This window comes from Balaenoptera physalus (genome assembly GCF_965194825.1).
Source record: "Balaenoptera physalus genome assembly, chromosome: 19".
NCBI classification, from domain to species: Eukaryota; Metazoa; Chordata; class Mammalia; order Artiodactyla; family Balaenopteridae; genus Balaenoptera; species Balaenoptera physalus.
The window spans coordinates 54,008,384-54,021,022 of NC_138900.1; the positions used below are offsets into that span (position 1 = coordinate 54,008,384).

General features: G+C 49.0%; 1 long non-coding RNA gene across 1 annotated transcript in view; it reads right to left on the reverse strand.

Annotated features, from left to right (window-relative positions):
* Nucleotides 1-1,188: 1,188 nt before the first annotated feature.
* The window catches only part of LOC309649354, a 460,714-nt gene continuing 449,263 nt past the window's right edge, over nt 1,189-12,639 (reverse strand). The window contains exons 2-3 of the long non-coding RNA XR_014257050.1: nt 5,317-8,039; nt 1,189-4,987 (exon numbers count right to left, since the gene is read on the reverse strand). This is a non-coding gene — a long non-coding RNA (uncharacterized lncRNA). The remainder of the gene's footprint in view (nt 4,988-5,316; nt 8,040-12,639) is intronic.

The window sequence follows — 12,639 nt, forward strand, 5'->3', positions numbered from 1 at the left end:
GATGCCAGGAGCATCCCCTCCGATTTGTGACAATCAGAAACGTCTCCAGACATTGCCAGATGTCCTCGGGGAGGGAAGTTGGGGACAAAACCGTCTCTGGTTGAGAACTACTGCTTTGCGGCGGTCCCTGTGGGGTGAGCCCTCAGAAAGCGGCTTTTAGGTGCTGTGTTGAGTTTAGCAAGATTACTTTTCTGAACCTCGGTGGTCTCTGCCTACTTCTGTGCACCGTCTGGAGGCTCCCACGAAACCATGGCAAAACGTTTTTTCAAAGTTGACGGACACAGACTTTTCAAACCCCAGCCCTTTCTAATATGAATTACTGGTTCCTAAAGCTGGTTGGGCAGCTGGATCAGCTGGAACTCGGTTTTTATTGTGTTTCTTTTCACTCAAACCCAAAGATTTTTAGAGCATTACACGCAGTGCTCTAAGTCACTCAGCCCTTTACTGTTAATTGACACCTGAGCTGCTATTAAAATTAAACAATTCTGTGGCGAACAGGGTCTTGAGGTAATCTTCTTGTGTGGTGAATACATTTTTGTTTTTTTAAATCACAAACTTCAGTGGTGGTAGTTGCTCATTCAGGGGAGAGACCAGAGAAGGGTTTTAAGGAGAAGGCCCAGCAGGGAACGGATGTGGCAGAAGAATTGGAAGCATTTGAGGTCCCCACTATTTAGGAGGTGGTGTAAAAGCACTGCACTTGCTGTGCCCTCAGACCAGGGCATCCTGGATGCAATGAGGGTTTTGGGTCTTTTTTTTTTTTTAAATGATGACTCATTCTCCATAGCCGAATCAGGCTCGCCTCTCCTTTTCTTGCTTAGTTCCTGGTATACCTACTCTGACAGCTCCCCAGGAATTCCAGACGATTCCAGGATGTGTTGCTGCTCAGGAGTGAGGAATGTTCCTCCAGACTTTGGAAGCTTTTTGTCTGAATGCTCACGTGGCCTGCTTCGGGCAGTCCTTCAGTTGTGGGTCTACCAGCCTGAGATTCCCTCGTTGTTGGGACTGTGACGCCTGGTACCAGGCAGCGGAAGCAAGCGTTGGAAATGCTGTGGGTGCAGCAAGGAGCACCTCTGGGTGAGGGAACCGAGTGCTGGTTTTTGCCTTGAGTCGCCCCTGCGCTCTGTGGGATTTGGGGATCTTGGCAAAGACCCCAGGCATCAGCATCAGCGTGAAGTTGGGCTGTGGGAGGTACGTGTCCGTAGCGTTGAGTGTGGCCATTTGAGTCCCCCTTCCCATTTTGTGGACCTGGACGGTCATCTGCCCAGCTGGCCCTGTGAGCTCCGTGATGAAGATTCCATCTAGTGCCTTGTGACACCACGGCTGTGCCACGATACATGTAATGTACGCAGAGGCATCTGGAGTTGGGTAAGGTGTGTGCACCCTGGCAATGTTGCTGGCTGCTTTAAAGCATGGTGGTGGTTCTCTGCAGAGCGAATGTGGCCGTTATCACGGGAGTCTCTAAATGATGCCGCTAGGATGTTGAGGGCTGCATGATATAGACCAAGTCGATGTTGCAGGTCATCATTGATGTGTGGGTTCAGAGATTCTGGTTTTCCATGTAAGTGTGGTAGCCATGGAGCTGGGGCTCTCAGGCTTGCAGTTAATTGCAAATAGCACCTCTTCAAGCTGGTCACACTGCACCAAGGATTGTGGTATGAATTGTCATAAGAGTGTGGAAGCCTCTCGTTTGCTATGTAGACAGCAGAGCCGATGCTGGAGTATGTCCAGTCTCCACAGGTGGGGCCACAGTCTTCGAATTCTCACTGGGAAGAGCCAGGGAGGATTGCTGAGGGAGATGATGATTGAGTTGGCCCTGTCTTGGCTGTGTTTGTGGGAATCAAGTTGGTTGTCCTTTGATGCTGTGACACAGTGGCTCTTCTGCACGTATTTGCAGAAGTGAAGGGTTTCAGCAAAGCACAGATATGTGATCAGGAGAGACCTCAGAGGAGCCCAGGACAAGGTGTAGGGGCTTCCTCCGCAGGCCCGGACCCAAGTCCAGGCTGAGCTCCTCCAGTGAGGGACGAGGAGGGGCTTGTAGGCTGACTCATTGTTGGTGGTGGGAAGAGACAGTTTAGCCAGTGGCCTTTACAGTGGTCAGACGGTTGTTTAAAACCCAGACCTCAGATTGTTGTCTGCGTATACCCTCTTGGGCAAAAGGAAGTTCTTACTGGGCAGGCGGGGGAGGGGAGCACAGTTTGTGTTTTCTCAGTAGGTCTAAGGCAGGGGGCACGGGAGGTCTTCCCGGTGGGGCGGGCATCTTTTTCTCAGTGTGATCATGGAGACTGTGGAAATGACACGTGGTCTGTGACATCCATCTCTCTAGAAGAGAAGGGTTTCTTGCATCTGTTGGTGGGACTCCACTGAACCAGCCAGGAGGCAGGCACCACACTGGAGGGCTCAGGTGACCCCTGGGAATGGTCGTCAGGGCTTCCATTCCGGGCCGGGCTCCTTCAGCAGGAAGAGAAAGGCCCCACGGGTTGGCCTATTATTGATCCTGGGAGCAAGACTTCACCTGTTTTGGTGGTTGGGCCAGAGGAACTCTCTGGTCATTGAGGGCATCTTCCAGGAAGTTTCTGGTGGACTGCTTACTTCTTGGAGCTGTTTAAAGAGACAGGGTTTGTTGAAGAGTCTCTCTCTTTCTTGGAGTGTTTGTCCTAAAACATGTCTCAAGTTGGCAATTCCCACCTTCTCTGTGGCAAGAGGTCTTTTAACATCCTGTACCCAGAACATGAGTTTGTGGCTTTCCTGTTTAAGAAGGCAAATGTACATTTTAGAGGACCTTTCTTGTTTTTCTAATATTTTTCTTCAGGTCTTGGATTTTTTGCTTATTCATTTTCACTTCCTCAAGCAGCTTCTGCTCTTTCTCCTTCCTGATTGGCTGTCTGTGCACCAGCACAGGCTCGTGGCCGATGGCCTTCATTAAGGCCTGCGTGGTTTTGCCTTCATTTTCCAGGGGAGCATTGGCCAGATGCAGGGAACACTTGCCCGCTTCACTGCTCCCCTTACTCTTCCAACACTTGCCTGCTGGACACATATCTCATCTGGGATTGGAAGGCTGCATCTTTTTCAAACCATTCCCTTTCTTCCCGATTTGTTTGTGTTGTAGAGCCATGACTTGCTGCTGATGGCCTTCTGAAGGCCCATGTGACTCTCCTCTTGCTTTTTCGGTAGAGCATGGGCTGCACACCTTCCTTTTCTCTCTGCTGTGGCACAGTGATGCCTCCTCTCTCCATTTGGATGGGAAGGAGGCTGCCTCTTTCGAACCATCGTGGGCGGTATTTTGTCCTGGGATCGTATTGTCATGATGGGACTCACCAGACTTCTGATTTTCTCATCCTGGGATTCAACTACTTTCTGACTTGGGGTGCATTGGATGCTGGGATGGGGGCACAGGGCAGGGGGTGGGGTGTGAGCCACGGGAAATGGCACCAGGAAGTTGGGGTTTTTACCCACCGACTGCAGTCTCTCAGTTGAGGGACGCTCTGCAGGTGGTAAGTCTCCGGATCTTGTGGCCTCCCTGCCTTTTTGGGTCCATTTCTTTTCCCCTTTATACTTTTGCCTGGGGCTCTTCAGCTCCTTGCCAGTTAACCCGGCTGTGGTTTCAGCTGCTTAGTCTTTGATGCAATAACCTACTTCAGAGGAGTGTCTCCTGACTTGAGTGATTTTCATGAAACCGGAGGCCAAGAAAGGGGAGTCCTGAGCAGCAGCCTTCTTCCTTCAGGACTTAGAAAGGCCACCTTTGGGGTGAGATGAGGCATCCTCCTCTAGGCTGCGGCTCTGGGGACAGCCGGAGCCCCTTCAGTGTCATCTCTCTGTTTGTTGACACGTCCCTGGGGGGTGTGCTGCCCTGTCCATACCTGCCCCAAAGCCGGGGCCAGCTATGCAGGCTTTTGTGATTCAGAGCGTAGTTTTGTGCTCACAGAGGACTCTTCACAGCTTCACTTTGGTTTTTTAAATTACTATTCAGGATCCTTGCTTTTCTTTAACCGTTGAGTTCCATTTGCAATTTCTGCTCTAACAAGTGTTAGCGATCCCTTTTACGGGGAGTTGGTGAGATTCTGGGTCCCGTTGGGGGCAGTTAGTGATGAGAGCCCATCCCCTGCTCATGACAAGCTGATGGGTCACAGGCTGGGCTGCGCAGGTGGGCATCTGTCCTGTTCTGCCCCAGGCTGGTGGTCGATGAGCTCATTTATGTCTCCGCGTCCCGGGGGCACGGGGCTGGCTTTTGGAGTGTGCAACCTGAGCGGCCACACAGGGCCCCACGCTTGGTGTAATGCTCTGCTGTCCTTGCCTTGAAATTCTTCATACTTTTTTGAAGAAGGAGGCCCCGCATTTTCTTTTTAGCACTGAGCCCTACAGATCATTTACCTGGTTGGTCCTGAAGAGGGGCAGTTACAGACCGCAGTGTGTCCCTGGAATATTACTGAGGGCAGTGAGGGAAGAAGAGGGGACAGGTCACTGGAGAAAGAGTTGTGCAGAGAGCCTGGGGTTGCGGAGAGAGAGTGGAGGGTGGGCACAGAGGGACAGGGAGAGGGGCCGCCTTAAAATCAACGGGATGAATAGGATGAAAGATTAGGCATTTTGTATGGGACTCAAAAAGGCAAGAACACCCCTGTGATTATTTGCCTGCTGGAAGTATTTGCCGTCTCCTCGACCGGGAGCCTTATCCCGGCAGGTCTGTTGTGGTTCTTCATTATATAAACCCCGGTGTGAGTGTAGCTCATAGCCTGTGGTTAATGCTCCAAACGATAGTCGTCTAACAATGACAAACTTCATAACCAAGCTGAATGACAGTGAAATCTATTTCTTTGACAAGCAGCCAGGTCCCCATCGTCGGTCAGGGCACTGGTTAAGCGGAAACCAGCAGGTCATTCGGCGTTGATCACTGATATTTCCATGGTTGGTTTGATGTGATGGAGCATGTGCCCTTTGGGACACGTCCGTGGGATTTGAGCTGGTGGCCCTGACCCCGGGGATCGCTCTGCACCTTTTTTTTTTTTTTTTAGAAATTCACGTTCTTTTATTTATTTATTTATTTATTTATGACTGTGTTGAGTCTTCGTTTCTGTGCGAGGGCTTTCTCTAGTTGCGGCAAGTGGGGACCACTCTTCATCGCGGTGCGTGGACCTCTCACCATCGCGGCCTCTCTTGTTGCGGAGCACAGGCTCCAGACGCGCAGGCTCAGTAATTGTGGCTCATGGGCCCAGTTGCTCCGTGGCATGTGGGATCTTCCCAGACCAGGGCTCGAACCCGTGTCCCCTGCATTGGCAGGCAGATTCTCAACCACTGCGCCACCAGGGAAGCCCCGCTCTGCACCTTTTGAAGAACTTTCTTCTCTCAGCTTCTGGCCCTCCAGTCTGGATTCTGTGTGTCTCTCCTGGGTTCCTTTTTCCTCCGCCACCCCTCACCATAGGCACTGTGGCGCTCTAACTCATGCACCTTTTAAAAACTTCAGTCCACTTAACAGGATGACAGACAGCGTGGTCGGTCCCTCCAGCCACTTTTGTCACTTTCTGCCTATTTCCATGTTAGGTACAGGCTTCCCACCCGGCCAGCACTCCCACCCTTATCCCTGCAACTGAACAACCCCTTTGGTCCATGTAGGTGGTCTGTACATGATAAATATGCTTGCATTGCCTCTCTGGTATCTACCCAGCCCTACCTGCCTTCCCTCTCCTCGGGGCTGCTCCCTCCAAGGCCAACTCTCCCTTGCTCCTCACCATGTGTGGATGTGCTGGAGAAAATCCTCCAGGATGAGGCATCTCCGGGAAGATGATGAAGCTAGGAGCCAGGACAGGGTCTCTGTGTGGCGTCAGCTCTGTCCTGGGCAGCTGCAGCTTCCTGTGGGAGGGGACATGGGAACCTCCGGAGCCTAGGGTGAATTTCAGCACCCTTCTCCGTTTGTGGCAGTTTATTATCAATGGTCTATGCAAGGTCCCTGCCTTGTTTCAGGCCCTCTGAATGAGCTTTCCCACTCCCATGCCTCCCTCTCCCACTGTAGGCCACCATTCTGGAACACTCAGTGGATGTCTTTTGGTTGTCTTAATGCTCTAACAAAGCATCGTTGCTGTCTTGTAAGTACTTTTAATTCACATAGGTGGTATTGTTACGCCATTTCTTAATCTGTTTCCTTTCGCACTCAACACTGTTTTAAGATGTGGTTTTCCCCTCTACATTCTTTTTTTTAAAAATTTATTTGTTTATTTATTTATTTATTTTTGGCTGAGTTGGGTCTTCGTTGCTGCGTGCGGGCCCTCTCTAGCTGCGGTGAGCAGGGGCTGCTCCTCGCCACGGTGTGCGGGCCTCTCACTGCGGTGGCCTCTCCCGTTGCAGAGCACGGGCTCTAGGCTCGTGGGCTTCAGTAGTTGTAGCACGTGGGCTTCAGTAGTTGTGGCTCGCGAGCTCTAGAGTGCAGGCTTAGTAGTTGTGGCGCACGGGCCCAGCTACTCCGCGACATGTGGGATCCCCCCGGACCAGGGCCCGAACCCGTGTCCCCTGCACTGGCAGGCGGACTCCTAACCACTGTGCCACCAGAGAAGTCCTCCCCTCTACATTCTTAAAACTCATTTGAGATTACCCAAAGAGCTTTTGTTTATGTGGGTTAAAACTATCGATACTTACTGCATTTGAAATCAAAATGGAGACATTAAAAAAATTACTTATTTATTGAGTCATTTGAAAGTAGCAATGATGAACACATTGTATGTTAACATAAATAACATTTTATCATTATTATGAAAATAGTTTTGACCCTGCAGACTCTCTGTCCTACAGTAAAGCATCAGTCTGTTCCAGAAAGTGAAAGGGCACCGTGAAGGGCAAGGTTTGGAAAGTGAAAGTGAATTTTATTTGTATTACTTTATAATACCTTTGTCTGAAAAGAAACGGTGAAATATATTTTATTTTAGCAAAGTTTGCTCAGGTTGGGTGGGCTTGCCTCCTTGGTTTACTGATTAATACCATTGCCTACAATACAGAAGGTTATTCTCGATAGCAGAGATTCTGTATGCCACCAGAAAACTTTTTGGTGCTTTACGTTGAATTTGTTGTGTCCTTGAATAGACCATTTTACAACACAAAAAATAGAAACTCCTCACTTATGAACAAGCTATGTGTATAATTCTGTTTATTTTACATAATTTTTTCACAATCAATGCCTGCATAGGCATTTTAAAAGAAAATTAAGATATTATTCACCTTTGTAGAGAGTATAGGTCAGTGGTTTTTAGTATATTATTAGGTTGTGTGACCGTCACCACTATCACCACTATCTTAATTCTGCCTAATTCCAGAACATTTTCTTTTTTTTTTTTTAAAGATTTTTTTTGATGTGGACCATTTCTTAAAAAGTCTTTATAGAATTTGTTACAATATTGCTCCTGTTTTATGTTTTGGTTTTTTGGCCGCGAGGCATGTGCGATCTTGGTCTCAATGGATTTGTCTGTTCTGGACATTGCATATGAATAGAATTATACAATATGGGGCCTTTTTTGTGAAACTTCTTAGTATAATGTTTTTGAGGTTCATCCATGTTGTAGCATGTATCAGTACTTCATTCCGTTTTATGAGTGATTAATATTCCAGTGTATAGATACACCACATTTTATTTATCCATTCATCAGTTGATGGGCATTTGGTTTGTTTCCACTTCTTGGCTATTATGAATAATGCTGCTGTGAACATTTGTGTGCAAATTTTTATGTGGACATATGCCTTCAATACTCTTGGGTCTGTTTACTTTTTTTTTTTTAATATTTATTTATTTATTTATTTATTTATGGCTGTGTTGGGTCTTCTTTCTGTGCAAGGGCTTTCTCTAGTTGCGGCAAGCGGGGGCCACTCTTCATCGCGGTGCGTGGGCCTCTCACTGTTGCGGCCTCTCTTGTTGCGGAGCACAAGCTCCAGACGCGCAGGCTCAGTAGTTGTGGCTCACGGGCCCAGTTGCTCCGCGGCATGTGGGATCTTCCCAGACCAGGGCTCGAACCCGTGTCCCCTGCATTGGCAGGCAGATTCTCAACCACTGCGCCACCAGGGAAGCCCTGTTTACTTTTAAATGTTGTTAATTAAGTGGGTAACCAAGGATTGTTCCTCAGGCACCCATGATCATATATTAATCAAGTGTCTATATCCCTTCTGGTAACTCTTTAGATTCTCCCTTTTCAAATAATTTAATAAATATAGAAAAAAAGAGAAAATTTTCAAGATATCTTTTACACCTACTGTGTTCTTTGAGATTTCTCAGAGGAGCCCTGGAAAATCACAAAGATTTGTTTTTGCATCTTATCAAAAGAGAGTGCCAGAAAGAGTTAGGTTTGTTTGATGTGTTACTCTTGTAAGATTTGCACAAGAAGACTTGTCAGATCAGAGAACGTTTTTGGCCTTCCTGAGGTTATGCTTATATAGATGAAATGTTAATGTAAGTATTTTAGAAATCGTGTGGTTTATGGAAGCTCCTCGTGATTTGTCAGTGCCTCACTGCCCATATATTTTTACCCTCAGGGCAAAGGCTCATCTAAAGTCTCATGAAATCATTCTGTACTATAGCCTGAGAGAGAAGTTTACTCTCCTCCATTTTGATCTTATTGGTTAGAGTAATCAATTAACCACAGCCATGAAGTCTGTGTCATCTTAGAGATGTTTTCGTTTAGTCTGGTGTTTGCCTGAAGGCTCTGCTCTAAGCTGCAGGGTGCAGCATGTGTCGTCAATTAAAAAGGACAGTCTTAGAACCTTGTGATAAAAGACTGTACCAGGTGCTTCAAACCGTTCATACTTTATATAAAGAATAGACTCTTGGGTTGCAGGCTTCTGAGCTGATGTCAGTTAAGCAGCTCTCAGACTATAAATGTGGGTCGAGTCAGGATTTCCAGGACTCTTTTTGGTCCAGAAGCAGATGGCTTCATGAAAGCAGACTGCTAGTCCAAGATCCAGTGGAACAAGAATGAATTACAGAGCACTGCATGGAGGGATGTGGGAATTTCATTATGGTTATTTTTTTAAACTGTCGGTAATGTTGTTTTAACACTCAACTTACTGGCTCTATGAGGACGCCTTTTTTCTTCTTCAGCTCCCTGTCATCCACAACAATTTAGTAGATTCTGCTTTTGTAAGCGGGGATAAGACATTTAAAAATGATACTCAGTTTACGCTGGTGTGCAGTGGGATCTCACAGTGGCATTTCCCTAATGGCTGATGATGTCAGTCATCTTCGATGTGTTTGTTTGTCATTTATAAACGCTCTTCAGTGAGCTGTCAGGGGGTAAGATTTTGAAGGAGGCTTGCACACCGTTCACTCCAAGCTTCCCATTCTACAGATGGGGAACTTGAGACCAACAAAGGGGCGGTCTGGCCAAGTTCTCCCGGTTGGCTATGATCCCTGAGTGGAAACAAATGACAGGCGTAAGGAGGACCGAGCACCCTGAGCCAGGCGTCTGGGTGGTTTCCAGGACCCCCCTCATGGGCCTGGTGTGTGAGCTCAGCTCCTGGGCCATGGCAGACAGAACTGTCCCTTGGGGTGTCCGCCAGGTTTGGAGGACTCCCATCCCCGAAGGAGGATGCGGTACACCAGGTGGGCGCCTTCTCTAAAAGGTGAGACTTCCCAAATTTGGAACCAGCTGGGTCCCCGTGAGTCCTGGGGCAGCCACAGGACACACAGCAGAAAGCAGAGGAAGCCTCCTGCGCTACGGCCACAGCAGACATCATCCCACGGCTGCCAGTTAGTGAGACTGTGTGCCAGGCACCGTGCGAAGCATGTGTGCGACTGGCATCCTCTGGATCCTCACAGAAACACTCGCAGGAAGATACATTCTTACCCATATTTCATCATGTGACAGGAACACAAATATCGAGTAGGTGGACCTATGTTTTATGTTTTGTATTCACTTCCTGTTGGCTGCTGTAGCCACTTACCACAAACTTGGTGGCTTAGAACAATACAAATTTATTACCTTACAGCTCTGGAGGTCAGAAGTCCAAAATGGGTTAAAGTTGAGGTGTCGGCAGGCCTGCGGGGCTTCTGCAGGCTCTAAGGGAGAATGTTTTCCCGCCTTTCCTGGTTTCTAAATGCTTCCCGCTTACTGCATCATTCTGACTCTGGGTTCTGCCTGCCTCTTTCACATCCAAGGACCTTTGTGATTACTTTGGGCCCACCTGGATAATCCGAGATAATCTTCTTAAAGTCAGCTGATTAGCAACCTTAATTCCTTCTACAGTCCCAATTCCCCTTTGCCACGTAAAATAACGTATTCGCTACATCCGAGGATTTAGGGCTCAGACATCTTTGGGGCCACTATTCTGGGGAGCTGAGGGGTGCCAGGTGAGGAGGAGGCTGGAAGGAACGGTGCCGCCAGGTGTGTGGGTTGAGCAGGTGTGGGCAGGACAGTAGAGTGTGAGCACCGCCCTGGAGGACTTACCTTCTAGCTGGGGGAGCACCTGAACACACATCAGGGCACATGGTCATATGCTATGGGGAAAAATATTCCTGGCGGGGAGGGGTTATGGGGCATGGGGTGGGGGTGAGTGGGTTGCAGTTTAATCAGGGTGGGCCTCACTGAGGAGGTGACGGTTGAGCCAGGACCAGAAGGAGAAGAAAGGAGTTGCAAAGCAGCCTGGGAAAAGAGAGTGGTGTCCAGCCCTGCACAAGCTGGTCCTGTCTGGTCCTTGAGCTTTACCTTCTGAGCTTCTCCCCTCTGAGCTTCAGCTCTCAAGGGACTTGCAGTCCCCCCAGTTGAGCCTGGCTTCCTCTGGCTCTGGTGCCACTGTGGACGCTAATGTTTTAACTGCCAGGCATTCTCACCAAGGAATTCACCCCCGCCCCCAATCTAGGGACCTCTTCCTGTGCTTTTTTCTGACCTACCACTTACCATGCGGAGTTGCTAGTTTCCTCATCTCTCAGGCCCAGGAGCCTTTAAGCTCTCGGCAGCCAGGGACTATCCTATTCACTGCTGTGTCCCCAGCACCTAGCATTTGTCTGTCTCATGGATGTTTGTTGAAGGTTCACAATGTGAATGTGCAGTCTGTTTTCCGTTAGTGTCCTGACAGACACCAAATGCCAGGCAGCATGTCCCAAATCCCAGTTACCCCACCACCACCCATCCCCAAACCTGCTCCTCTCCCGTCTCGGTTACTGGCACCCACCACACACCCAGCTGCTCCAGCTAGCAGCCTCGGAGTCATTTCTTGACTCCTGTTTTTCTCACGTGTCACGTATCCAGTCCTTAGCAAGCCCTTTTGATTCAATCCTAGAAACAGGTCCAGAATCTGCTATTTGCTGTCACCTCCCACCACTTCCTTGGTCCAAGTCATCAGCGTTTCTCAGTGGCCCTGGTGCGTCAGCCTCCTAACTGGCGCCTCTGCTTTCTCCCTTGCCTCCTATAGTTTAGTGTTGACACAGGAGCCAGAGTGACCTTGAAAATAAATCATGTCACTTCTCTGATGATCTCCCCCCTCAGTGGCTTCCTTTGACACAGTAAGATCCGAAGTCATTTTTGTTGTGGCCTCCACCTGGCCTCCCCTGTTTCCCCAGCCCCATCAACTGTTCACCCCCTTCCCTCATTCTGCCCGGCCCCAGTGACCACATTTCTGAGCACGCCGGGAACTCTGCCACCTCAGGGCCTTTGCACTGGCTGTTTCCTCCTTCTGGACTCCCTTCCCCAAGATGGCAGCAAGGTCCACCTCCTCACCTCATTCACAGCTCTTCTTGAACTTCACCTCTTCAGAGAACCTAAAATAACGCCTCCCTCCCCTCTTCCGATCTCTTTCCCTTGTTGAACTTTAGAGCATGTATCACAACTTTATGAACATTTTAATCTATGTATTGTCTTTTTCACCTTAGAGTGTAAGCTCCATGAAGGTACTCAGCAGATACTTATTATTGAACGAAGGTGCCCATGGGAGTGGCACCCAAGCTAAACATTGGGAAGCCAGGGAGGGATTCCCAGAGGAAGGGGCAGTCCCTTTGTTGCTGCTGCCAAAGGGGGCGTGTGGGCCACACGTTCAAGGGTGCACCAAGTACACCAAAGGGAGGATCCTCGTGGGATCATGTGTTCCCCGAGGGTCAGGGCCATGCCCTCTCAGTGCCACCGAGCCTATCCCCTATGTCTTTGTCTTCCTGCCGTCTCCCCATGCAACCCGTGGTAGAAGGTAGTTGTCAGGAAAATTATATTATTGACACTTTGCTTGGGGAAAGAACTGCAGTGGTCCAAACCATTTTGGGTTCTTCCCAGTGACCTGGCACCTTGTGGATTTGACCAGCCTGCTCTCTCGGCCCTGAGATGCAACTAATTCCAGCTAATCGAGTTAGCTGTGTGACACTTCCTCACAGGAAGTGGCTAGTAAGTAGCCCTCTTTCTCGGGACTTACTAACTGGACTTGGTGTTCCTGGGCATTTTCCTTTTTCTTCATAGCCTGTTTCTGCTGACCTTTGTGTTAGAAGGTGGGGCTGTTGATAGAGTTGCCTGGAGAAACTCAAGACAAGAGAAAGGTGCTGGACCTCACAGGGGCGGGGCCATTCCTGGGGTGGTCCTGGGAGGCTAGGGTAGAAGGCAGGTGTCCCCCTCCAAAATACAGAGTTAGATGGGTTTGTGCCTGGCTTTCGGTAATCTTTCCAAAGGGAATTTTGTGAATGGAGAATGTACCCGGGAG